Below are 26,992 nucleotides of genomic sequence, written 5' to 3'. Positions count from 1 at the left end.
TTGAGAGGATTTAGGAAGTTGTGAAGCATGAGCCAAGACCAGCCATTCAATCTGAAAAATTCACTGTTAACAGCTTTTGTGATTCCATAAGTTGGTGGGACAGAGTTTCAGGGAATCTCCAAGGTGGGACAAATAGAACAAGTTTAGCCAGGTTGGTGGGGTCTCAGATATGGCACCTGCATGCTGGCTCTGTGGCTTGCGGGGGGAGAGGGTTCAGAAAAGGGACAGTGGCCTCTGTCCACCTTTTTGTCTTGGAGAAAGCTGTACCCTGGCTCCTGCCTTGATTCCAGACACTTCTGTTCCTCCCTGTATGTCACTGGTGCCTTTCAAGCTGCTACCGCAGGGCTGGAGCTCAGAGGAAGTAAGTCCAATTATGTCCGCATATGGGTTCTTTAAGAGAAACTTCTTGGGACTTGATAAGTTTTTTCTACCAATTCAATCCTCACTGGTTTTTGCAGCCAGAAGTTATGGAATCTTACCTTCCTGGCACTGGAACCCTGGGCTGGGGGCCTGTTGTGTGGCTGGGACTCCTCACATACCCCTCCAGAATTTTTATCCACCACACCTGGGTGTGGGACCGGACCGTTCCACGTCTCTGCCCACTCCTATTGGCGTAGATGGATGTGGTTTCTTTAATTCTGCAGTTGTCGGACTTCCATTCATCTCAATTTACCTATTTTCCATCTTCACTGAAAGTAACTGTATAACATTCTTAAAGTGACAAGATATAGTGATGGAGAACCAGGTGGAGCCAGGGGTAAATGTTGGGAGAAGCTTGTGAGTACTCGGGGCTAAAATGAAGGACAGTTGTGATGAAGAAACAGTTCTGTATCCTGATTGTGATAATAGTTATTTGAATCTACGTGATACAATTTTTATAGAATGACCTCTCCCTCAAAAGGCACAGTGTATAACCCTCTCATTCAGAATAGTCAAGAAGTGTAAGTGACCCAAATATTCTATCAGCTGATGAATGGATACACAAAATGTGGTACATCGATACAAGAAAAAGTTATTTGGCAGGAAAAAGGAATGATAACATTGGGAAATTTATAAAGCCAGAAAACAAATTAGCAATTGCCTAGGACTGGAGGGTGGGAAGCAAGAGTAAGTGCTACTGGGTATGAGTTTTCTTTTTGGGGCTAAAAGTAGATTGTGTTTATGGTTGCAGAATTCTGTGACTATACTAAAATCATTTAACTGTACATTCTAACTGGATCAGGTTGGTTGTATATGAATTGCATGGCATATGGTGTATGAATCATACCTCATTAAAAGTATTTAAAAAATAAAAGGAGTACATATAAAAACTGTTCAAATCTGAGTGAAGTCTATATCTGAGTTAATGGTATCATATCAGCGTGAGTTTCCTCACTTTGACAGTGACCTCTGTACATTGTACAGAGTGAAGGGTAGATGGGAATTCTTGTACTACTTTGCAACTTCTTGTAAGTCTTAAACTATTTCAAAATAAAGAGTTACTTTCGAGAAAGGGTGTTACTCTGCAAACAGATGAAAGGTTTGAAGTAGAAGGGAGCCTGGAGTCAACTGACAGCAAGATATCAATCAGGGTCATCACGGTCAGTCGGAGAAGCCAAGTAGGTCAACCATGCCACACTTCTCTCTGTGTGAGCAAAGAAGCAACAGCAGTGCCCGCCTTTAGACAGCCACAGGACATCTAGGGGCCTCCCTTGGAAAAGAAGGACTAGGGCCTTAGAACAATTTCCTGCAGATGGCAGGAAATTGATGGAGCTTTCCCAGGGTGGCCTCCCTCACCCTTACAAATACAAAGATGCACACACGACCATTCACCAATTCAGATAAGCCAGCATCATGAAAGAGAAGAGGAAAACGTGGAAGAATGCACACATAAAGAAACAATAGAGTAGGCAGCCCTGGATTTTAGAAACACCATCATTACTTCACTGAACACATATTCCTTGAGCCTCTCTGATATGTGCCAGGCACTTTTTTAACTTTTGGAGATACTATAGTAAACACAATAGGCAAGGTCCCTACTATCACAATCATTTCAATTTACTGAAAGAGATGGACAACAACAAAAATAAAGAAAATAAAATATCAGAGCAAAATATGTTTTCGATAAAATGAATAATGCTCAGTAAGCCAGGGGTGGGTGGGGGAGAGAGAGAGAATGTATGTGTGAGGATACCAAGTGCTGCGTTGGGTAAGGTAGTCAGGGGGTACCTCTGATTTAGAGTAAGCTTTGAGCAGTGACCTGAATGAGGAGCAGGAGCAAGCCTTTCAACATCCAGGAGAACAGGGCAAGCGGGGAACAGAATGGGTGTGTGCGTTTGGAAGGACTGAAATGCGGACAACACCAGGAGACCCAAATGTCTGCAATGGAATGGGGAGAAGAGCTCAGAGAACACACAGGGGTCTGATCGTTTAGAACCGCGTGGGCCATGATGAGGACTTGGGGCCCTGGCTGGGGTGGCTCAGTGGATTGAGCACCAGCCTGCAAACCAAAAGGACTTGTGTTTTCATTCTAAGCTTAACTCACACAGTGTGTTCCAAGAGATGCAAGAAAGTATTTTAACTAACAATTCTTTAAAAAGCATCAACCAGCCATCATGTAAATTAAATACTTCATCTTTGAAATGAATCATTCAATAGACAAGCAGAAGAACAGATGGGACACAAAAAAGAGCAAATTAGTGAGCTGGAGGGAAAATCCACATTTTTTCCCCAGAATAAAGGACACATACACAATAAAAAGACAAAAGTAAGAGAAGAAAGACAGAGGTTCTAATGATTTATCCAGAAGGTTCAAATTTTATCTAATAGAAGTGTCAGAACATACTATATTAGAAAAGGTTTTTAGGAAAAATAGAGAAGAGGCTATATTCGAAACCATATAAATATATACTTGACTAATTCCATTAAAAGCTTTAATTCAGCCCTGGCTGGTGTAGCTCAGTGGATTAAGCGTGGGCAGTGAACCAAAGGCTCGCTGGTTTGATTCCCAGTCAGGGCACATGCCTGGGTTGCGGGCCAGGTCCCCAGTGGGGGCGACATGAGAGGCAACCACACATTGATGTTTCTATCCCTCTCTTTCTCCTTCCCTTCCCCTCTTTCTAAAAATAAATAAATAAAATCTTAAAAAATATATTTAAAAAAAGCTTAATTCATAAGAGAGCAAAGTGCACTTAATAATTAGATATAAATACTTATCAAATATCCATGGATCATTATAGAATTTGACCATATACTGCAGAGCTACAAAGTTCTTTTGCAAGGCTATTATAATCTCAAGATGAAAACAAAGCAAATCCCACTCAGGAAATAATATCAGAGGTCAATTTCACTAAAGGACATGGAGAGAGATTCCTAGCTCAATGGTAGTAAATCAAATCTGGCAGTGTACTTAAAAAATGACCTAGTAAAGGATATCTCTGTATACTAAGGCATAGGTAAAATTTACTGGGTAAAGTTCACACGTTAAAATTAAAGCAGCAGGATTATGGCCAATTATATAAGAAAAACTTGGCTGGGAAGATGGCGACTGAGTAGAGTGGAGCGGATTCTAGCTCCTGTACTTGTGGGTGAAAATCCTGGCAGATCTATAGAGAAACAGCACAATAAACCATCGGTTACCCAGCATTTATGAAATTAAAAGACCAGAGATTGTAACTGACACTGAAACACCAGACAGCGGCAGAGTCAACTATGGGAGCTGGGACACACGCAGCTCCTGTGCTGCTGCCATAGCAACGGGCCTGGTCTCCGTGGAGTCAGCTACAGGAGCCGGACACTCCAAGCCCCTGTGATGGACCTGGGTGCCAGAGGAGTCAGCTACAGGAGCTGGGACACTCGCAGCCCCTGTGCTGCTGCCATAGCAATGGGCCTAGTGTCCAGGGAGTCAGCTAGGGGAGCCAGGACACTCAGCAGTGGTAGGCGACCAGCGCGAGGACCAGCGTGAGAGTAGGTGGAGACGAAGAACATCAAGAAACTTCAAGGAGTCTGCACCACTGAACTTCACAGGTATCATACCACAGAAGTTCACACCATAAACCCAGGGAGTCAGAATAGATCAATTTTAGAAGCTGAGACTAACAAGAAGAGTCTCAAACAATGGGAAGACAAAGAAACAATCCCCAAATGAAAGAAAAAGCAGAAACTTCAGAAAGAATGTTAGATGAAATAGAGGCTAATCAACTATCAAATAGTGGATTCAAAGCACTGGTTATTACGAAGTTCGAAGAGCTCACAATGAGCTATCAGAAACTACAGGGTAACTACAATGATCTCTCTGCAAACTACATCAACATGAAAAAGGAAATAGAAACTAACAAGGGCCAACAGGAAATAAAGAATACGATTTCCGAATTGAAGAAAAGTAGATAGTTTCAAAATTAGGATAGATGAGGCGGTGGATCGGATTAGCAAGTTGGAGGACAAAGTAGAAAGCATCTCACAGAAAGAGCAAGAAAATGAAAAGAGGCTCAGAAAGAATGAAGAGGGATTAAGAGAAATGCAAGACAATATGAAACGTAATAATATCCGAATAATAGGAATACCAGAAGGAGAAGAAGAAAAACAAGGGATAGAAAATGTATTTGAAAGAGTAATGAGAGAAAATTTCCCTAATTTGATGAGAGAAAAAGTCACACAAATCCAGGAATCACACAGAGTCCCAATCAAGAGGAACCCAAGGAGGCCTACTTCAAAACACATCATCATCAAAATGGCAAAATTCCAAGACAAAGAGAGAATCTTAAAGGCAGCAAGGGAGAAAAAAGTAACATGCAAGGGAGAAAAGGGTAACATACAAGGGAGCCCCAATAAGGTTAGCTGCTGACTTCTCAATGGAAACACTCCAAGCAAGAAGAGAATGGCAAGAAATATTCCAAGTAATGAGAACCAGAGGTCTACAACCAAGGCTACTTTACCCAGCAAGGCTCTCAATCAAGATAGAAGGCCAAATAAAGAGCTTCCAAGACAAAAGAAGTCTAAAAGAATACACCTCCACCAAACCAGCTCTACAAGAAATACTAAAAGGACTGCTTTAAGGGAAGGAAGGATAAGAGGGAGACAGAGAGGAACACAGGTACAAAAATGGCAATGAATAAGTACCTATCAATAATAACCTTAAACATAAATGGATTAAATGCTCCAATCAAAAGACACAGAATAGCTGAATGGATAAGGAACCATGACCCACACATATGCTGCCTACAAGAGACCCACCTCAGGTCAAAAGACCATCACAGACTAAAAGTAAAAGGCTGGAAACAAGTTTTCCAAGCAAACGGACAAGAAAAAAAAGCTGGGGTAGCAATTCTCATATCGGACAAAATAGACTTCAAAAAAAGGGCCATAAAGAGAGACCCAGAAAGTCACTTCATTATATTCAAGGGAAGAATCCACCAAGAAGACATTAACATCATAAATATATATGCACCAAACATAGGGGCACCCAAATATATTAAGAAAATCTTAGAGGACTTCAAGAAAGATATTGACAGCAACACAATTATAGTAGGGGATTTTAACACCTCACTATCAAAAATGTACAGATCTTCCAAACAAAATATCAACAAAGATATTTTGGCATTAAACAACACCCTGGATGAAATGGACTTAACTGATATATATAGAGCCCTTCATTCCCAAAGAAGCTAAATACACATTCTTTTCAAATGCACATGGGACATTTTCAAAGATAGACCACATGATAGGACACAAAATGAGCCTCAAAAAATTCAAGAAAATTGAAATCATACCAAGCATCTTCTCTCACCACAAGGGACTGAAATTGGAAACCAACCCCAAAGGAAAAAACCCAAAGCACCCCAAATCATGGAGACTTAATGGTATGCTATTAAAGAACGAATGGATCAAGAATGAAATTAGGGAAGAAATCAAAATGTTTCTGGAAACAAATGAAAATGATCTCACAACAACCCAAAACTTATGGGACACAGTGAAGGCAGTCCTGAGAGGGAATTTTATAGCAATACAGGCCTACCTAAAGAAGATAGAAACATTTCAAACAAACAACCTAACCCTACGCCTGCAAGAACTCGAGGAAAAACAACAAAGACAGCCCAGAGCAAGCAGAAGGAAGGAAATAACCAAGATTAGAGCAGAATTAAATGACATAAAACTAAAAGCACAATGCTAAGGATCAATGAATCCAGGAGTTGGTTCTTTGAGAAGATAAACAAAATAGACAAGCCTCTAAGTAGGCTCATCAAGAAAAGAAGAGAGAGGACACAAATAAACACAATCAGAAATGAAAGAGGAGAGATTACAACTGATACCACAGAAATAGAAGAGATTGTAAGAAATTACTATGAAGAACTGTATGCCAAGAAATTTGAAAACCTAGGGGAGATGGACACATTTCTAGAAAAATGCAATCTTCCAAAACTCAATGAAAAAGAAGCAGAAAATCTAAACACACCAATAACAGCAAAAGAAATTGAAGCAGTAATCAAAAAACTCCCATCACACAAAAGCCCTGGACCAGATGGTTTCACAGAAAAATTCTACAAAGCATTTAAGGAAGAGCTAACCTCTATTCTCCACAGACTATTCCAAACAATCCAAAAGGATGGAAAACTCCCAAATTCTTTTTATGAAGCCAGCATCATCCTAATTCCAAAACCAGATAGAGACACAATAAAGAAAGAAAACTTCAGGCCAATATCGCTGATGAACATAGACACTAAAATCCTCAACAAAATACTGGCAAATTGCATCCAACAATATATCAAAAAGATCATACACCATGACCAAGTGGGATTCATCCCAGGGATGCAAGGATGGTTCAATATTTGCAAATCAGTAAATGTAATACATCACATAAACAAAAGCAAAGACAAAAACCACATGATCATATCAATAGACTCAGAAAAAGCTTTTGATAAGGTACAACACTCATTTATGGTAAAAACACTCAGCAAAGTGGGAATAGAGGGAGCATTCCTCAATATAATAAAGGCCATATATGAGAGACCTACAGCCAACATCATACTCAATGGGCAAAAACTAAAAGCATTTCCACTACAATCAGGAACAAGACAAGGATGTCCACTTTCACCACTTGTATTCAATATAGTATTGGAAATTTTAGCCACAGCGATCAGTCAAGAAAAGGAAATAAAAGGCATCTAAATAGGAAAGGAGGAAGCAAAACTGTCACTGTTTGCAGATGACATGATAGTGTACATGGAAAATCCTATAGACTCTACCCAAAAACTGCTCGAACTAATTAATGAATTTGGCAAAACAGCGGGTTACAAAGTCAATATCCGGAAATCAAAGGCATTTTTGTATAACAACAATGAATCAGCAGAAGCAAAAATCAAGGAAAAAAATCCCATTCGATATAGCAAAAAGAAAAATAAAATATCTGGGAATAAACCTAACTAAGGAGTTAAAAGACCTGTATGCAGAAAACTACACAGCCCTGTAGAAAGAAATCAAGGAAGACACAAACAAATGGAAACATATACTTTGTTCATGGATTGGAAGAATTAACATCATCAAAATGTCCATACTACCCAAAGCAATATACAGATTCAATGCAATACCTATTAAAGTACCAATGGCATATTTCACAGACATAGAGCAAACACTTCAATAATTTATATGGAACCATAAACAATCCCGAATAGCAGCTGCTATTTTGAGAAAGAAGAACAAAGTAGGAGGGATCACAATACCTGATATCAAACTGTATTACAAGGCCACTGTAATCAAAACAGCCTGGTACTGGCATAAAAACAGGCACATAGACCAATGGAACAGAACGGAGAGCCCAGAAATCAACCCAACTCTCTACAGTCAATTAATATTCAACAAAGGGGGCAGTAACATAAAATGGGGTAAAGATAGCCTCTTCAACAAATGGTGTTGGGAGAACTAGACAGCTACGTGCAAAAAAATGAAACTTGAGCACCAACTTACACCATATACCAAAATAAATTCAAGGTGGATAAAAGACTTAAATATAAGCCATGACACCATTAAATTCCTAGAGGAGAACATCGGCAGGAAAAATCTCAGATATTTCACACAGCAACATTTTTACTGATACGTCCCCTAGAGCAAGGAATATAAAGGAAAGAATAAACAAATGGGATCTCATTAAAATAAAAACCTTCTGTGTGGCTAAGAAAACAGTATTAAATTAAAAAGACAACCAACTGTATGGGAAAACATATTTGCCAATGATACCTCAGACAAAGGTTTAATCTCCAAAATATACAAAGAACTTACACGACTCCACTCTAGGAAGACAACCAACCCAATTAAAAAATGGGAAAAGGACTTGAACAGACACTTCTCCAAGAAGGACATACAGAACATCCAGAGACACATGAAGAGATGCTCAATATCGTTAGCTATCAGAGAGATGCAAATTAAAACCACAATGAGATATCACTTTACACCAGTCAGGATGGCTATCATAAACAAAGGAAAAAACAACAAATGTTGGAGAGGTTGTGGGGAAAAGGGGACCTTAGTTCACTGTTGGTGGGATTGCAGACTGGTACAACCATTATAGAAAACAGTATGGAATTTTCTCAGAAAAATAAAAATCGACCTGCCTTTTGACCCAGCAATTCCACTGCCAGGATTATATCCTAGAATCCTAAAACATCAATTTCAAAGAACTTATGCACCACAATGTTCATAGCAGCACAATTTACAATAGCCAAGAGTTGGAAGCAACCTAGGTGCCCATCAGTAAGTGAATGGATCAAAAAATTGTGGTACATGTACACAATGAAATTCTATGCAGCAGAGAGAAAGAAGGAGCTACTACCCTTTGCAACAACATGGCTGGAACTGGAAAGCATTATGCTGAGTGAAATAGGCCAGGTGTTGAAAGAAAAATACCGTATGATCTCACCTTTAACAGGAAGCTAAAACAACAAAACAAACAGCAAGCAGAATAAAAACAAAGACACCAAAATAAAGAACAAGGGGACAGTGACCAGAGGGGAGAGGGAAGGGAATTTAAGGGGAAAAGAGAGGAGGGATTTGGAGGAACAAATAGGAAGAACACAGGGATGAGAACTAAGGGGGGTGGAAATGGGAGGGAGGTGGGGAGCACGGGCGGGGGGGGGGGGGGGCTGGGCTGGGCTGGGAGAAATAGACAAAAAACTGTACTTGAAAAAAACTAAATAAAATTAATTTTTAAAAAAAGAAAAACTTAAGGTAGATTTCAACATTCATTTATACTTCAAGGTATATTTTTCAGGTCAAGAGATTTATTAAGGAAATGCTCCCTAAAGACCTGGTTAAGTGAATAGGGGAAGGTCAAGGAAAGGGAAGAAGCAGAGAAAGGGTGTGGTTTCATGTGATGTCTGGGTCTCGGCTGATCCTGGGAGGAGCTGTAGTGCATAAATTACTCCTCAGACCATGTCCTTCCTTGAGTCAAAGAAGCCAGGCTTTTGGACTCCCGAACCGATTCCCACACCAAGGGGAATGGTAGGATGGGGTGGGCATAGGGTACCTCTGGGGGACGAAAATCTCCACGTGCTGCTGGCTCTCCAATATCGAGCTACGGATGACCTGAGCCACTGAAAGCTTTTCACTCTCCTTATCCATTAGTGATTTTCTGAGACAGGAACTGGCAGAATAGAGTTCCAGGGGCTGGCTGTGAATAGCCAAATATTTCATGGAATGTATATCGGCATTTTCAAAGTCTATCATCTTCTTTCTGGTCCCTGGTTGGCCTTTCACAGAGGGGTCAAGCCAGAAATTCTCAGAGGTCCAGGAATCATTCTGTTCAGTGTTCAGATTGCTGGCTAGTTCTTTCTTTACACAGAGCCAAGTTTCTGACCTCTATCATTTTCTTCTCTCTGAAGAACTTTTAGCATCTTTTGCATGGCAGGTCTACTGGCAAAAAATTCCCTCAATTTTTGTTCATTTGAGGAAAAGGTCTTTATTTCTTCTTAACTGTTGAAGAATGATTTCACAGGCTACAGAATCCTGGGTTGGTTTTGTTTCTCTTGGTGCTTTAAATATTCCCCTCCACTCCTCCCTTGCTTGTATGGTTTATGAAGAGAAGCTGGGTGTCGTTCTCATCTTTGCGCCCCTATGGATGGGTAGGTGTGTTTTCCCCTCTGGCTTTTTAAAAGATTTTTTCTTTATCTTGGATTTTCTGGAGTTTGAGTATAATACACCTATGTGTAGTTGTTTGGTTTTTGCTTTTTTTTTCTTTTCCATTAATCCTGATGAGTGTTCTCTGAACTTCCTGCTTCTGTGGTTTGGAGTCTGGCCTTAATTTGGGGAAATCCTCAGTCATTACTGCTGCAAATATTGCTGCTATTCTTTTCACTCTTTCTTCTCCTTCTGGTATTGCCTTTATGCATATACTAGATCTTTTGTAAATGCCTTATAATTATTGGATATTCTGGGATTTCTTTCTCATTCTCTTTTTTCCCCTTGTTTGCTTTCCAGTTTTGAAAGTTTCTATTGTTGTATCCTCATGCTCAGAGATTCTTTCCTCAGTTGTGACCAGTCTGGTAACGAGACCATTACAGGCATTCTCCCTTTCTGTTACAGAGTGTTTGATCTGCAGCACTTCTCTCTGACTTCCTTCGCATTCCCATCTGTCTGCTCACTTTGCCCATCTGTTCTGCGTGTGGTCTACTTTTTCCATTGGAGCCCCTAGAATATTAATCAGAGTGGTTTTAAACTTCTGTTTTAATACTTCCAATTTCCTCGTTGTATCTGACACTGGTTCTGATGCTTGTTCAGTTCATTCATTTGCTTGTTTGCTTTTCTCCTTAACCAAGAACATGCTTATTGATTTTAGAGAGAGGAGAAAGGAGGGAGAAAGAGAGGGAAAGAAACATCGATGTGAGAAAGAAACATTGATCGGTTGCCTCTCATAGGCACTCAGGCCAGGGACCCAACTGGCAACCTAGGCATGTGCCCTGAACGTGAATCAAACCTTTCGGTTTGCGAGATGATGCTCAACCAGCTGGGCCACACTGGCCAAGGCTGTTCGGTCTTTTGAAACTCTGTTACATGCCTATGAGTATGCCTCATCATTTTTCACTTGAGAGCCAGGCATGATATACTTGGGCATAGTAGCAGCTGGAAGCAGGCTTTCAGTGATGCAATGGTAAGGTGAGGTGGAGGGGCCCATTCTATAGTCCTACAATTAGGTCTCAGTCTTTGGGTGAGCATGTGCCCCTGCCCTGTGACCTTTACCAGCACTTCTAAGTTCTTTCCCTATTGGGCAGGGCAGGATAGCTACAGGCAGCTGGAGTTGGGTATTTACCTTCTCCCAGGTAGACAAGGCTCTGCTAAAACCCCAGCAGGTCAGACTCTGGTAAAAAGCTTCTCCTTGGCAGAGCCTTTGTTCAGAAGAACAGAATAAAGTGGCGAATCTCCCCTCTCCCTGCTGGAAGCACACAGGGATTTTTCTCTGGTGTTCACTATGAGAACCTGGTTGAGCTCCTAGAGGTAAACCCCACGAAAACGTGGGGATGCCCCCCTATGACTAGGTACTCCCAGGAGTTTTTAATCTCAGATTTGTCCCAGCTAGGCCTCTGGCGATTCTTTAATTATTACGGTTCGTGTTTTCCTACCCTGGCCCTGGCTCCCATAGTGGTGTCTCCTCATGGGTTTCTGCTCCGGGAAGTTGCCGTTCCGAGAATCCACCTGCCTGTCCTTCCAACTTCGGAGGGGGGGCAGCAGTGCCTGCTGGGAACATTTCTCTGATAGATCTCCATAGACTTCTTGGTGTTTTCGTGTTTTTAATCTTTTCATTTGTTATTAGGATGGAATGGTGCTTTCAGTTACGCAAAGCTCCCTTACAAAAACCTACCCCATATTTAACAATTAACTTTTAGAGTCATTTATTTTCTTTTTCCTAATCTTAATTGCATCACAGAGAGCTCCCGGAATGACAAAAAAGGAATGCAGTGTATACATGCTGGAGAAAGAGGGAAAACTCTCTTTATTTGGAGAAAATATTATTTTCTGCCAGAAAATCTAGAGGAATAAACTAAGAAAGTCTTAGAAGTACAAAGAAAGTTTAGTGAGGTGTTAAAATAAAGATCAATTCTTGAAATAATATTTCTACATATCAGTAAAAATGAGGTAGAAAATATAATTTAACAATGTCTCTTTCACACAAGCAACAAAATCATAAAGTATTTAGAACTAAAATTGATTTAAAACATGTGTAAGACTTTTGTGGAGAAACTATGAAACTAATGAAAGATGGGAAAAAAGACTCGAATAAAATAAAAAATATTTGACATTTTATTAGAAGTCCTAAACAATGGAAGAGACAGAGGAACCAAAATGTAAATGGCCCAAAGAAAGACTTACCAGTGGTCTTTTTTGCGGTCAAAAACACTGATACCTCAAAAATTATGTGAATCTAAGAAGAAACTAGCAAAATGTTTTCTTGAATTTTTAGCAAGAGAGCCTAGATATACAATCTATATGCAAAAATTAATATCTTTCTTATATCCTCTTAGTAACCAATCAAAAGGTGTTTTTAAAAAGTAAGTTCCTACTTGTGGAGGGTTGAACAGTGTGCCTCTAAAATTTAGGCCTGCCCAGAAACTCAGAATAGACTGTCGGGAACAGGGTCTGTGCTGATAGGATTCATTAAGGATCTCAAGACAAAACCATCCTGGATTTAGAACGGGTCCTAAATCATGACCGATGTCTTTATCGGGGAAAGGAGAGTGATATATTTGAGACACCGGGAAGGAGGCCACATGAAAAAGCAGGCAGAGATTGGTGAGAAGCTGCCCCACGCCCAGGAATGCCCGAGCCGGCAGAGACCGGAAGGAGCCAGGCATGATCCACCCAAGAGCATCTGGCTGGCGTGCGGCCCTGCCCACACCTTGATTTCAAACTTACGACCTCAGGAACCATGCATGAGAACACATTTTTGTCATTTTAAGCCACCCAATTTGGGATCATTTTTTTAACGGCAGGCCTAGGAAACCAGTATATCATTTGTGACACCAGGAAAACTCTAAATTACCAATTCTAAATGTGAACAGTTTTAATGAGGGAAAAATCATATATTTTTGCAGAAAGGCAAAATGAAGACTTAAATAAATGGATAAATCCAAATTCATTGGATGGTAAGATTGATCATTTTAATGATGTCAGTTCTCCAAAAATGAATCTATAAATTTAGTATATCCCATACATGTCAATAGAATCCCATGTCAATAGAATTTTTATAAGTTTTGCATACTAGTTATAAAGTTCATAAGAAAGTGTGGATTTTCATGAATAACCAACATATTTTTGTTTTAAAAAGAGATAACTGGTCTAGATCAATAAAACCTGCTCAGTCTAATATGCAATCATATTATAAATCCCTAGTGATTTAAATAGTATGTTATTGGCACAATAAAAAAAAATAATATAAAAAAGAATAAAGATTCTACAAAAGACCCATGAGCCCTGGCTGGTGTGGCTCGGTGGATTGAGTGCTGGCCTACGAACCAAAGGGTCTCAGGTCTGATTCCCAGTCAGGGCACATGCCTGGGTTGTGGGTCAGGTCTCCAGCAGGGGGCGGGTGAGAGGCAATCACACGTTGATGTTTCTCTCCCTCTCTTTCTCCTTCCCTCCCCCCTCTCTAAAAGTAAATAAATAAAATCTTAAAAAAAAGACCCATGAATATATAAGAAAGCCAAATTGCAGAAGTACAATGGCAAATGAATATCGAAAAGGATACATGGCCTCACAAAGCTTCAGAAGAATACACATAGAAAGGAAAATAAAATACCTTTTTCATGCAGCAGTCTGACAAAATGAAATGGTCAGTAACAAGTAAGGATTAAAGGAAAAGATACTGACATCGCTCATGCATCAACTTAGTGTCGCCACCCTGGAGGGCAATTAGGCAGTGCAGCAGTCAATTTTTTTTTAAATGACTGCATTTATTTATTTTTAGAGAGTGAGAAAGGGAGGGAAAAAGAGAGGGAGAGAAGTATTGATGTGAGAGAAAAACTATCAGTTTCCTTTCACACACCTCCAACCAGGGACCTGGCCAGCAACCCAGGCATGTGCCCTGCCTGGGAACTGAACCAGTGACCTTTTAGTTTGTAGACCAATGCTCAATCCACTGAGTCACACCAGCCAGGGTGCAGCAGTCTGTTAAAACTAGTTATGTGCGTACTCTAAGACTCAGCAAATCTATTTCTAGAGATTTACCCCATAGAAGCATTTGTACTAGTGCACAAAAACCACACTGCAGATTATTTATTGCATAATTATTTGTGATAGAAACAATTTTGAGTACCTATTGATTAGAAACAGTTAAACTATGCTTCCTTCATGCAGTGGAATATGATGCATCAAAGAATGAAGTACTGCTGTGAGAATTAGTAACATGGAAAATGTACACAGGTGACAACAGGGTCAAAGATATAACTTAAGTATCTACAAATGTTATGGAACCTTAACGATAGTCATGTGACACATATATGATGCTAGCCCCATACGGTTATATGGAACTGAAACATTCCTAGTGCCTAGTAACGGTGTAATCCTAACCTCAGAGGGCACTGCATGACTCACGTGTTTGTGATGATGCTGATGTAAACAAACCTTTTTCTCTGCTAGTCATAGAAAAATATAGCACTTGGCACACACAATTATATACCATTCATGATACTTGGTAATAACGATAAATGACTATTTATTTTACTGGGTTGTGCTTTTACTATATTATACTTTTATTGTTACTCTTTCTAATTATAAAAAATTGGCAACATTTATATATGTATATATGTATATGTGTGTATATGCATATATACATATAAATATGCCATGTTATGCAGGCAGCCCCACACACCTGGTGGTTACTGAGTTCTTGATTGCATTACTTTCCCCTGTACTTGATTTAATCTTGTGTTTTGTACAGTAACATGCTGTACAGGTTCATACCCTGGCAGCAATAGGCTCTACCATATTGCTCAGGTGTGCTGTAGATTATACTATCTAGATTTACATAAGTGCACTCTGTGATGTTTGAACAACATCACAATTGCCTTACAACACATTCTTCAGAATATGTCCTCATGGTTACACAGCTCATGACTATATGAAAATAATTCAGGTAGGAGTTTTGTGAGCTCAAAGGTCATTAGAATTAAATAAAAATACATTTACTTACCCCTGCCTTAGAACTGCAGATTTTAATCAAGTGTTGTTGCCAACTGGGTAGGATATCACCATCTAATCTGATTTAAATGATAAGTACTTGTGAGATGATTAATTTTATGTGTCAAATTGACTGGCCCACAGTGCCCAGATATTTAGTGAGGCATTGTCCTGGATGTTTCTGTGAAAGATTTTTTTAATGCAATTAAAATATAAATTGATGGACTTTGAGTAAAATAGATTACATCTATAATGTGAGCTGTCCTTGTCCAGTCAGTTAAAGGACTTACTAAAGTGAAGACTGACCTCCCTGAGCAAAAAGGAGTTCTGTCAGCAGATCGCCTTTGGACTTGAACTGCACCTCTGCGTCTCCAGCCTCTGGACTGCCCTGCAGAGTTCAGACTTCTGAACCTTCATAACCGCATGAGCCAATACTCATTCTCTCTCTCTCTCTCCCCCTCTGTCTCGTTCTCTCCCTCCCTCCATATATTCATTCTGCTCATTCTATTTCCCCAATCCAGTAATGAAAGGCATCCAGGGACATAAGCTGTGTCTGTGGCCAGCCCACTCTTAAGGTTATAAAGCCTGTCTTTGCAACGTGTCATTTAAGGATCTGTGTGTATCATCATTGCCACAGTGATACAACAATCTGTAAACTCTAGTTGTTACAAAACTCCATCAAGCAAAGAAAACAACCCAAAAATTATATAGGAAAGTAACCCCCAAATCATGTGAGATAACATACTTTTTCTTAAATAGAAATTCTAAGAACATTTGAAATTAAGAACATAACTTTGGATGGTGAACACGCAATATAATGTATAGATGATGCATTATAGAATTGTACACTTGAAACCTGTAGAACTTTATAAACCAATGTTACCCCAATATATTCAATAAAAATTTAAAAAAGGATATAACTGTCAAGATAAACAAATCTGTATATTCAATAATTGATTGTTAAGAAATTTTCATGTATTTATATTCTATATCATATAATATTTGGAACTTGGTCTATTAGAATAATAGCTTATTAGAACAACATTTTGTGATTCCAACTTAAAACGTATTATAATTTACTTAGGCTTGTGGTTTTAACGTAATATCTGTGCTTCACAAGCATTAATGGAATATTATGAATTAAGAATTGCTTATTTATAAATAAGTATAATTTACTTGATATGAGTTATTTAACAACTGGAAAAATTTTTATTTGTTAAGTCAGACAATGTAGAACTTTAAAAGAAATAGAATACAGGGTGGAGAAAAATAGGTTTATAATTTATTATTTAGTAGTTATTATGTATTAATTATTATATTATTTTCCATACAAACAACTGTAAACCTACTTTTGCCTCACCCTGTATTTAAATCCTTAGTCAGGACTTTCCAGCGAAGATGGAGGCATAGGTAGACACACCGTGCCTCCTCGCACAACCAAAAGAAGGACAACAAAAATTTTAAAAAAAAAGCAACCAGAACTGACAGAAAATTGAGCTATATGGAAGTCTGACCACCAAGGAGTTAAAGAAGACACATCCATCCAGACCAGTAGGAGGGGAAGAGATGGGCAGCCAGGCAGAGAGGTGGTGGAGGACCGTGGTGGGCAAGGCAGCGTCTGGTGGACCTGCAGTCCCACGTTCACATGCGGATAAACGGGAAGGGACACCTGGAAAGCAAGACAGACTGCACAACCCAGGGCCCCAGCTTGGGGAAATGAAGCCTCAAACCACTGATTGAAAACACCTGTGGGGGTTGAGGAGACAGTGGGAGAAACTCCCAGCCTCACAGGAGAGTTCATTGAAGAGACCCACAGGGTCCTAGAATGTGCACAAACCCACCCACCCAGGAACCAGCACCAGAAGGGCCTAGCTTGCTTGGGGGAAGAGGTGGGAGTGACTGAAAGTTGTCAAGAGAGCGGAGCAAGAGCCATTGTTCCCTCTGGGACCCCTTCCCCATATACAGCATCACAACCCAGTGATGTGGGTTGCCCTGCCCTGGTGAACACCTAAAACTCCGGCCCTCACTATATAGCAGGTGCACCGAGACAAAAAAAATGGCCCGAATGAAAGAACAGATCAAAGCTCCAGAAATAATACAACTAAGCGAAGAAGAGATAGCCAACCTATCAGATGCACAGTTCAAAACACTGGTAATCAGGATGTTCACAGGATTGGTTGAATTTGGTTGCAAATTAGATGAAAAAAATGAAGGCAATGCTAAGTAAAATAAAGGAAAATGTACAGGTAATCAATAGTGATGGGAAGGAAAATGGGACTCAAATCAATGGTGTGGACCAGAAGGAAGAAAGAAACATTCAATCAGCAAAGAATGAAGAAACAAGAATTCAAAAGAATGAGGAGAGGCTTAGGAACCTCCAGGACATCTTTAAACTTTCCAACATCTGAATTATAGGGGTACCAGAAGGGGAAGAGGAAGAGCAACAAGTGGAAAAGTTATTTGAATAAATAATAAAGGAGAATTTCCCCAATCTGGCAAAGGAAATAGACTTCCAGGAAATCCGGGAAGCTCAGAGAGTCCCAAAGAAGTTGGACCCAAGCAGGAACATACCAAGGCACATCATAATTACATTAGCCAAGATTAAAATGAAGGAGAGAATCCTAGAAGCAGCAAGAGATAAGGGGACAGTCACCTACAAAGGAGTTCCCATCAGACTGTCAGCTGATCTCTCAAAAGAGACCTTACAGGCAAGAAGGGGCTGGAAAGAAGTATTCCAAGTCATGAAATCCAAAGACCTACATCCAAGATTGCTCTATCCAGCAAAGAAGTAGAGGACTCTGTTGATCATGAAAGGAAGGGAGCTCCTTACCACAAGGTTAAGAAAAGAGAAATAAGACACAGAACAGAGGTAGGGACTTCCAAGTACGCAAGAAAGAAGGGCAATGTAACTAAATTTGGGTGATTCTAGAATTTCATCCTGAGGAGTCTTTGGTGTAGAATATGTGAGATGGGGCTTACTCAAGTTTAAAAATACATGAAAGAGAAAGATGACCTAAAGTCTGTAGGCCTGGGGCCCATCTGGAGGCTGTGATGTGAATGACACAGTCATTCACACCAGACACGGAGAAATGAAGAGCTGAAAGGGTGGTTCTACGTGTTCCACCGACCCTGAGATTCATTACCTACCTCTTTGTCCATCCATCATTCATTTTATCCATTAACTTGTCCACTCCCAATTTTCCTCTATACCACTATTTCCTCTAAGCTTTTAATGTTCTTTTTTTTTTTTTAGTGTTTAAGGGAATTTCTTTTCTAATTAATAATAGCAGCAGAATTAGTAAACACCAATGCAGTCTCCGGCCACATCTACCAAAAACCAATACAACACACAAATTCCATGAAAGCAGGGGACTGGGATGGAGTGAAGAAAAGGGGATTTTTCTTGCCACTTCCCTCTTTGGAGAAAGGAGGCCCCTTACCAAGGACTTAGGTGATTGTCTGGGTGAATCTTTCTCTAGTCTCTGAGGTGCCACTGGGGACAATTTCTGATCCCAAGCCAGCTGCAGAGCTGCCCTTGGGCTGGGAGAGGGCCAGCAGCCTGCACTCGAGGACAGTCCCCAGCGCGGAGTCTGAGCGGAGGCTGCAGCCGCACGAGACCACCGGCCCCTCTCCTCTGTTCCTCCTGTGTGCTCCTCGCACTGCCTGGTTCTATCCAACTTCGCCAACCGAGAATTTTCCATCTGTCACCAGCCTGCCTGGACACACTCCTGTGATTTCCCATGACTCATGGGCCCCTCTGCCTCACGTTGATAGAACTGGCTTTGTTTCTCACTCTGATGGTGCCTCAACTTCAATTTCTTCTCACCATAGAAAAGTCACAAGGCTTACTTTCTAAGATTTATATATATATATACACACACATATATATGTGTACATATATATACATATATATGTGTGTATATACATGTATCAGTGTCAGAGAGTGTAAAAGAAATGATTAGAAATGAATCATAAGATTACAAAAAACATTGAGGCCTCCATTTAGCATCCCCTTCCACCTCTGCAATTAATTATACTTCATGGAAGCAACCATATGCTTTTAAGTCATAAAGTATTAAGTCAATATATATGATAACCACTATCTGTCTGAAAAAAGAAATAGGCCTGCCCATAATCCATCCCCATGCTAAAAGTGAGCTCACCTTCCCCCTAAAGCACCCAGGCAAATTCAAGTTCCAGAGCTTCTGTGAAATATAAAATCATAAAATAAAATGTACAGGCTTTAAAAAAAACAATGATGATAATAATAAAACACTGCTCACAGGAAAAAACAAACGGAAGGCAGAAAAGGAAATAGGCCTCTAAAAGTAATTCCTTGAGGCTCTCATATCTCCTCTCCTAAATGAATACACAATACACTTTATATTCCTCTCACTCGTCTGTATGGTGTACACACGGTTCTTGAGCAAATAGGGTGCAGTTCCCGGAAATGGAAGCGTTCACTGGGTGAGCAGCCTTCTGGTCTTTATAACATTGCCCCCTACAGAGGCGGCTCTTGACCTCTCTCACTGCCCATCCCTGCCCCTTCTCTGACCCCAACAACCGTTGCCTTCAGTTACCGCCCTTTTGAAGTGCTGCTCTGTCCCCTTGACCAGGCTGCAGTCAGGCCGTAATGTCCCTGACCATGTCACGGCCTAGCATCAGAATCTGACAGCCAGCTGGCTAATCTTTAGCTTTGTTCCTCGGATGCTTCCTTGAACGGGCTGTGAGTCGGCCTGAAACAAACCCACCCCGATGCTCTTGCTTTGCCCCCTGTGGCAAAGTTCTGTCGCCTGCAGCCCCATGGTCTGTCTGTGTGAGTCAAAGCTGTGCACCAGAGCAAAGAAGAAAGGGCACAATAGAGTGCTTCAGGGAGGAATTAGTACATTTTTCAGAAAATTCACCCGCTTGAAGAAATTACCAGAATAGTTTTTCACCAGTTCTTACTGTATAAGAGTATGTGATTGCCCACTGAACTTAGAAGAAAATATATACAGTTGCAGTATACTACAAGTGTATATGTATTTATATACATATACATATGTATATACATACATACATATATGCTATTTCAGTAAAAAATACATTATAAACAACTGGCACTATGTAAAGTGGAATTAAATGGAGTATGTATGTAGTGAAAGGATATGGTTTTTTAACAGGAAGTCGGATATCAAAACAGGGTGGAAAAAGAGTACCAAAAGGAGAGGACTAAAAAGAGGAGAGGTGGTGATTGTAAAATGATATCTTAAAACTGAGATTTGGGAGGCAGTGTCGTTAGGGGCAAAGGCAAAATCTTAAAGTATTGCCGTGGGCATAGGCAGCAACATGGGGTCGCGGTAAGGTCACTGGAGGAAAGCGTGTCATGGAACTGAAAAGCTGGGTCTGGAAAGGCCGTACAGGTGGGTGTTGAAATCACCAAGAATATGGAGGGTCTCCTCTAAAAGGGATTGACTGGGAGCCAGGAGCGAGAGCCTTCTGGGGCAGACGGGACGGTGTCCCAGGCTTGGGGGTCCGTACATTACACAGAAATTTGAAGAGAATGATTACAGAAGGCACCGAGGACCTAGAAGATTTGGTTATAGCTGACTATGACTTCCAGAGGACACAACGAGAGGTTTGGAAGTTAGGGTGGGGAACAGGGAGGTGGGAGGAAGGACCCAGCCACAGGAAAGGCTCATCTGAAGGACGGCACTTGACAGGGGAGCCTGGGCTTCTCAAGGCACCCACACAACAAGAGTAATGAAGGTCCTACTGAGGTTACACGAATACTGGAGGTGAGGCCGAGGGCGATGAAGAAGAGAGTGTTCTTGCCAGAGGCATGCTCGGGGCTCTCTTGTCCCCCCTGCCAGTGGAGATATAAAGGCCAGGAGAGGGGCTGTCTAAGGTCAAGCACAAATAACTCTGGAGATTCCTTTCGATTTTCCCCGCCTTCATCTTCTCCATGGCTCCCAGTCCCTGTGGAGGGATAGCGACTAGGTTTCACTCTCCCTGGACAGGGAGTGAGTTTTTGGAGCACTCTGCTATGAAGAGCTCCAAGGCCACATCCATGTTTGGGAGAAAGGGTAAATGGCCTCCTCCACGCCAGTACCTGCTCTCCCTATTTAAGTGGATCCCTAAAGCTCCATTCAATCCCTAATTCTTGATCTCACTCCCCACCTTCCAACCTGCCTTCCAACCACTGACACACACAGAAAGCATTCAGGACTTTTGTATATGTCATTTCATTTCAGGCCACAACCTTCCCGAAGGCCGTCTATTCAGCTTGCTGCCCTCTATGCCAATGAGCCCTACATCTGCACGTCCAGACCAGACCGCATTCCTGAGAACCAGAATTTGTCTGAGATTGTCTCCTGGAATTCCAGGGCTTCAAATGTACTCTTCCATTCTCTCCTGTCCCCAACACCCCAAAGTGTTCCTCTCCCTAGTTAGTGTACACCCACTGGAACCACCCAAGTCATCTTCGCCTCCTCCTTTTCTCCCAAATCCTATCGGTCACACATTTCTACTCCTGCGACCACCGGAATTCCTTCAGTCTCCACCTTCGCCCGCCCCACTGCCCCTGCCTGGTTCACAGCTGTATCTTCTCTCAAGTATGGGAAGTGTACTCCTACTCACCTCCCAGCAAAGCGACCTTTGCGAAACGCAAATGTTTCGTCCCACATATACAGGATAAAGATCAAAGGTCTTAGCCCTTGACACAGATGTTTGTCCAGGTGCCTCTCTCTCACTAGACTATGACCTCTCACGAGGCAGGAATACGTGCCTCCCTTAATTTGAATCCCCAGTTACTGCTTGGAGATGCAGAACACACTCTGTAAATGTTAACTGAAGCAATGTGCCAGCAGGCAGACGAAACGTATAAAAAACAGCAGAGTTTCAAAGACTCGCTCATGAAAATCAGACAGGCTGAGCCTCTTCTAAACAAATGAGAATACTCCTCGGTTAATTTTTTAAGCCTCTCCTATACAAGCTTACATTTCTCTTCAGGCCCTCCCAGAGCTTTGCCGTGTGCCTGTGTTGGTGGACACACGCCCTGCTGAGACCCTGGATCACAAAGGAATCACTGCGCCTGCATGAAGCACCCAGCCCTCCATTGTCCAGACCCTGCAGCAGGTCCGGGAGCTGTGCTTCCCCTTCTTCATGCTCCCCTGATGCACCAAGTGCCCATTCTCCTTTCCCTCCACCTTGTTTTTATTAAAACCTCTTTAAAAAATCTGCATTGCCTGCTCTCCTGATTTCTATCTTGGGGGAGGACAAGACTTCCTTCACTGGTGATAAGAGTTGACAGATGATCAGTTTCTACAGCTCTCAACACCGGCTCATCCATCCCTGCTCTTTCCATGGATAGCAGAGGAACAGCATTCTTTTAATTTCAACATTAATAGAAGATATATGAACAGTGGGAATGGGGGTCTTAATATAAATGTTCTTATATTGGATTCTGGCTCTACTATTTTGCAGGTATGTAACCCTGGGCCTCAGGTTCATCAATTATATATCGAGATAAGAATAGTACCACCCTGGATGGTGTGGCTCAGTGAATTGAGCACCAGACTGCAAACCAAAGGTCGCCAGTTCAATTCCCAGTTGGGGCACATGCCTGGGTTGCAGGCCAGGTTCCCAGTAGGGGGTGCTCAAGAGGCAAGCACACAATGACATTTCTCTCCCTCTCTTTCTCCTTCCCTTTCCCTCTCTAAAAATAAACAAATAATTTTTTTTGTTAAAAAAACAATAGTACCTAACAAAGAACCAAAAGAACCATTGAAATAGTACCAAAAGAACCATTGAAATTATTCTTATGGAGATTAAATGAAGTCGTATACAAGTGTATGGAATAGGAAGTGATTAATACATAATAGATGTGGTTGTTATGCTGAACTGGTTGCAAGGGTGGTCCATTAACAGATAAACAGAAACATTATTGCTATTAGACATTGGAAAACACGCTTTCTAGAATAGGAGAAACATGTCTTTATTTTTTCCCTAGAGTCAGCCTGTGAAGGAGGTTGAAAGCTTTGGTCTCCGGTGTCCCCAGTTTTTCTCTCTCCCAGTGTTATTTGCTCCTCTGTCCTCTCCCGCCAGGCTCTGATTGCTGCTGGAAGAGCAGACAGCACGGCCCTCTGCAGAAAGTAGGCTTCGCTCTAGTGGGGGCAGGCTGGAGGTCTGGTTGACTTCCAACATCATCTCGAAATTTTATTTTTCTCTCAAAGATGTACATTGACACAACTGCAAAAAATGCACGTATTTTATTTGTTTGTATTGTCTTCAGAGTTCAGCTTCTCGTTGAATGTGTTACAAAAGAGGTTTCGTCCAAAAGCCCCGAGCCCACGTCATCCTGAGACTCCTCAGATTCTTCCTTCTGGGCTGGGGCAGCCGTGGAAGAGGGGCGGACCCCCTGCTGGGGCAGGCCCACCAGCCCCTACATTGCAGACGAGGCTCCGGATGTTGAGAGTGGCCAGGATCTTTGCAAACAACCCTGGCCAGAAGGCTTCCACATGCAGTCAGCTGCTTTAACAACTGCGCGGATCTTTCCTTCCCTCCCGCCCTCCCTCCAGTGGAGTACACGCAGGCCAGCTCCAAGGCCAAGGGGAAAGCTGCCTGGAGAGGTGCCAGTCGCGGGATGACGTGAGGGCCTCACGCGGAGGTGGGCTTAGCTTCCTCAGAAGGACCAAGCACCTTAAGAGGAAGCTGGGGAAAGGGCAAAAATTCATTCGTTTTAAACTTGAGTTCCACTACTAGACCGCTCCTACTGTAAACCCCCCAAAAATATTTTTTTACAAATTGCATTATTTTGTAACTATCATATTACGTCGTATTTTACATTTATGTGTGTTTTTGCCCTCTGAAACAGCAAGTTCTCACTGTTCAAACTAATAACAGAAGAATGTTAATTTGTTCGCTATAAATATTAAAAATATATATACACATATTGTCCTGTTACTGCATGTCTTCACTTTCTAATATATTGGAATTCTCAAAACTGGCTCAGTGAGTGAGGACCCTGGCTTTACCTTCTGAGGGCCTTAGAGTGAAACATCTACAAAGCAAATCTTCCTTTTACTGATAGTAACGACCTTCTATAACATCTCTTGAAGGTATTTTTATGTCCAAAGATTCACCCCCCCCCTTTTAAAACTGAGGCAAGAAGAGGAAGGAAATGAAAGGGGTGTGGGGTGACAAAGTCCCCGTCACAGGGCACGCCAAGTGGCACTCATCCCAAGTCGCTCATTTCACAAGTTACCGGGGACGCTGCACGTGGTCACATGTGCAGAGAACTTTGAAAGTTAAAAGCACAGCCACAGAAGGCAGTCCCCTGGCAGGTGCTCCAAGGACCCCTTCCCGCCAGCGAACTCTCCATCTGTGGCCTGTGGCGAAATAAGTAAGAACGTTTGAAACTAGGCATTTAGGAACTATTCTAGAAAATTGACATAGTAATTTTATGTCTGTTGAGTCAAATAATAAAAGATGTGGGCTTGTGGTTTGTATGTCTGATTTATTTTTACTTCATTTACTGCATTTCCTGGTAATTTATTTTCATTGTACTTTGAACATCAAAGAAAAACCTGTCCTTCACTACACATCATCTGAGAAGCACTGACAAAAGGGTGTTATTATTTCTGCAGTTTAGCTGAAGCACCATTAAATGTCTAATTGTGAACTAGTTATATGTCATTATATGAGAAACACTGTTTCATAGCAAGCACAAGGTGTTGCCAGCATACGAACACGTTCCAGAACAAGTTTGTTTTGTATTGGGCAACCTGATTCTTTGAGAGTCAGAAGCTATTTTCCCACACAACAACATAAACCCAGGGTCATGTTCTTGGTGTAGCCTATAAACCAAAAGATGGCTAAGCTATGCTATAAAGTACAAATTAATAATCAGTCTTCGCCAACTTTTTACAATGGAAAAGAAAGGCTTCTGACTTCCAGATCAGAAAACCTCTCTCTTCCCCATCTGCCTGTGAGAAATGGTGATTCCAAGCCCTAACATGGGGATGGGGGTGCGGAGGGGGCTGCTTCTGCAGAAGCTGTTTGCACAGCAATACTTGGAAGAGGAAGAGAAAGGAACTGTAGCACTGTTCACATAGAGTAATGAGGGCATTAGCAGGTCAGCTTGAGGGAACTCACTGGTGATGTAAATAAAATGAAACTGAGGTGACTCCAAGATTCTGGGAGATTGAGGTGAGGTACGTTTTGCTGGACTTGCGAGTCTTGGTTCTTTACCACAAATGCCTCCGACCTAAGCTCCAAAGCATTGTTCTCACTGGTGGCCTAGCACCAAGCTGGAGATCAGGCTTCTTGCTGAATGGAGACTTGTCAGTGGCTTCCTCAGGGACTATTTTCCTTTTGTTGTTGTTTGAAATGATTGGGAAGACAAGTCCAGGCTCGGTGAGGAACACTGTCAGAATCAATTAGTGATGTTTGCCCGAGGAAGGGAGGAGGCAGGGTCTGCACAAGAGCGGTACTCTGCTATTCTACCCTGAGTGCATCCTAAAAGATTCGCAGCCTTCGGCCCTTTAATGTCAGCTGAAAACAGGATGAATTATTAAGAATGTAACGACAACAACCACCACCCTGGGAATAGCAAGAGGGAAATAGACATGGGGAGTAGATAGCACGCACCAAGGCAACCTTAGTTACAATGTATGGTTTACTCACTGTGTGACCCATGGGAAGGCACTGGAGCCTGGCTTCCGACCTAGACTCCACAGTTCTGTGTCCTCGTCACTGTCCAGAGTCCTTAGAACAAGATTCTCAGAGCTAAACCAGAAGCCCTGGCAAGAGTCGCACACTCTCTCTTTTAGGTCTTCATTCTAAATTCTGATTTCATATGTGAGGCTTTTCTCTTCTCCCAAAGATTGACACCAAAAATGCTATTAGAGGAGAGACCATACCACTACCAACGGTGATAAGGTTACTATAGTACAATTCTTAACCACACTAGTCCATGGATAGAATTTCAGTGGTTTGTAACTGAGGGAAAGAGAAAATCTTGTTTTCAAATGGAATTTAGAATGTCCCTCAATTGAACTCAATGAGAGGAGAAAGTAGGTTTGCCTCAAAGGCATTAGTAACACCTGTGACTTTGTTACTAATGGGAACAGTGATTTTCATCATTTCGTTGCAGTGTTGCAGGTATCTTGTAATAACAATATGCTCAACTCTATTTGAACGAATGGTGCTGCATCTTACTATGTTAGTAGTGCAGCCCACATCACATGACTATATTACTATAGCACACTTTTAAAATAATATTTTGATCATTGTATTTGAATATGATTGTTCTCCTTTGCAATCCTGTGTGTTTTATTGTATGCACTTATACATATCATTCGGACAAGGCGTCTATAGGTTCACTAGTGCCAGAGGGGCCTGTGGCACAAAGAAAGTAAGTGTCCTGGGCTTTCAAAGGACAACTATGTAGCTCTGTATCTACTATTCATACAGCCTAATATCCCCTGGGGCTGAGTCAGAGATACATGCAAGGGAGGCAAAGGGTATTCCCCCCTCTTCCCACCCACCCTGGGACAGGTGCAGGGCAGGGGAGAAACTGGCTTGTGCTTTTATTTATTACTTGTTTATAAAACTGATTAAAACTGGTATTTGTCAAAAATTGGTAGTTTCTGACATTTTCTGCCTGCATACTCTGAGGTGGCAGTCAAACACTGGCAACCATGAGAAGCTTATTTCAAGGATACTCATCGTAACTGTCTAAGAAAGAGGAAGGAAAGAAGGAAGGACGGAAGGAAGGGAGGGAGGGAGGGAGGGAGGAAGAATGAAAAAAAGCAAGCACTACCTTATTTCCATAAACTGAGTTTAGATGAAAAAGAAGTGTCCAACTCCTTAGATC

The 26,992-nt window shown here is 41.5% G+C and overlaps 1 long non-coding RNA gene across 1 annotated transcript in view; it reads right to left on the bottom strand.

Moving 5' to 3' along the window:
* Positions 1–26,992, bottom strand: part of LOC128625825 (uncharacterized) — a 129,575-nt gene that overhangs the window by 29,690 nt on the left and 72,893 nt on the right. The window lies entirely within an intron of this gene.

Source organism: Artibeus jamaicensis, unplaced genomic scaffold (assembly GCF_021234435.1).
Source record: "Artibeus jamaicensis isolate MK-2021 breed Jamaican fruit bat unplaced genomic scaffold, CSHL_Jam_final contig_923, whole genome shotgun sequence".
Classification (NCBI taxonomy): domain Eukaryota; kingdom Metazoa; phylum Chordata; class Mammalia; order Chiroptera; family Phyllostomidae; genus Artibeus; species Artibeus jamaicensis.
Note: the sequence above shows the minus strand (reverse complement) of the source record. Positions and strands in the feature narration are given on the sequence as shown.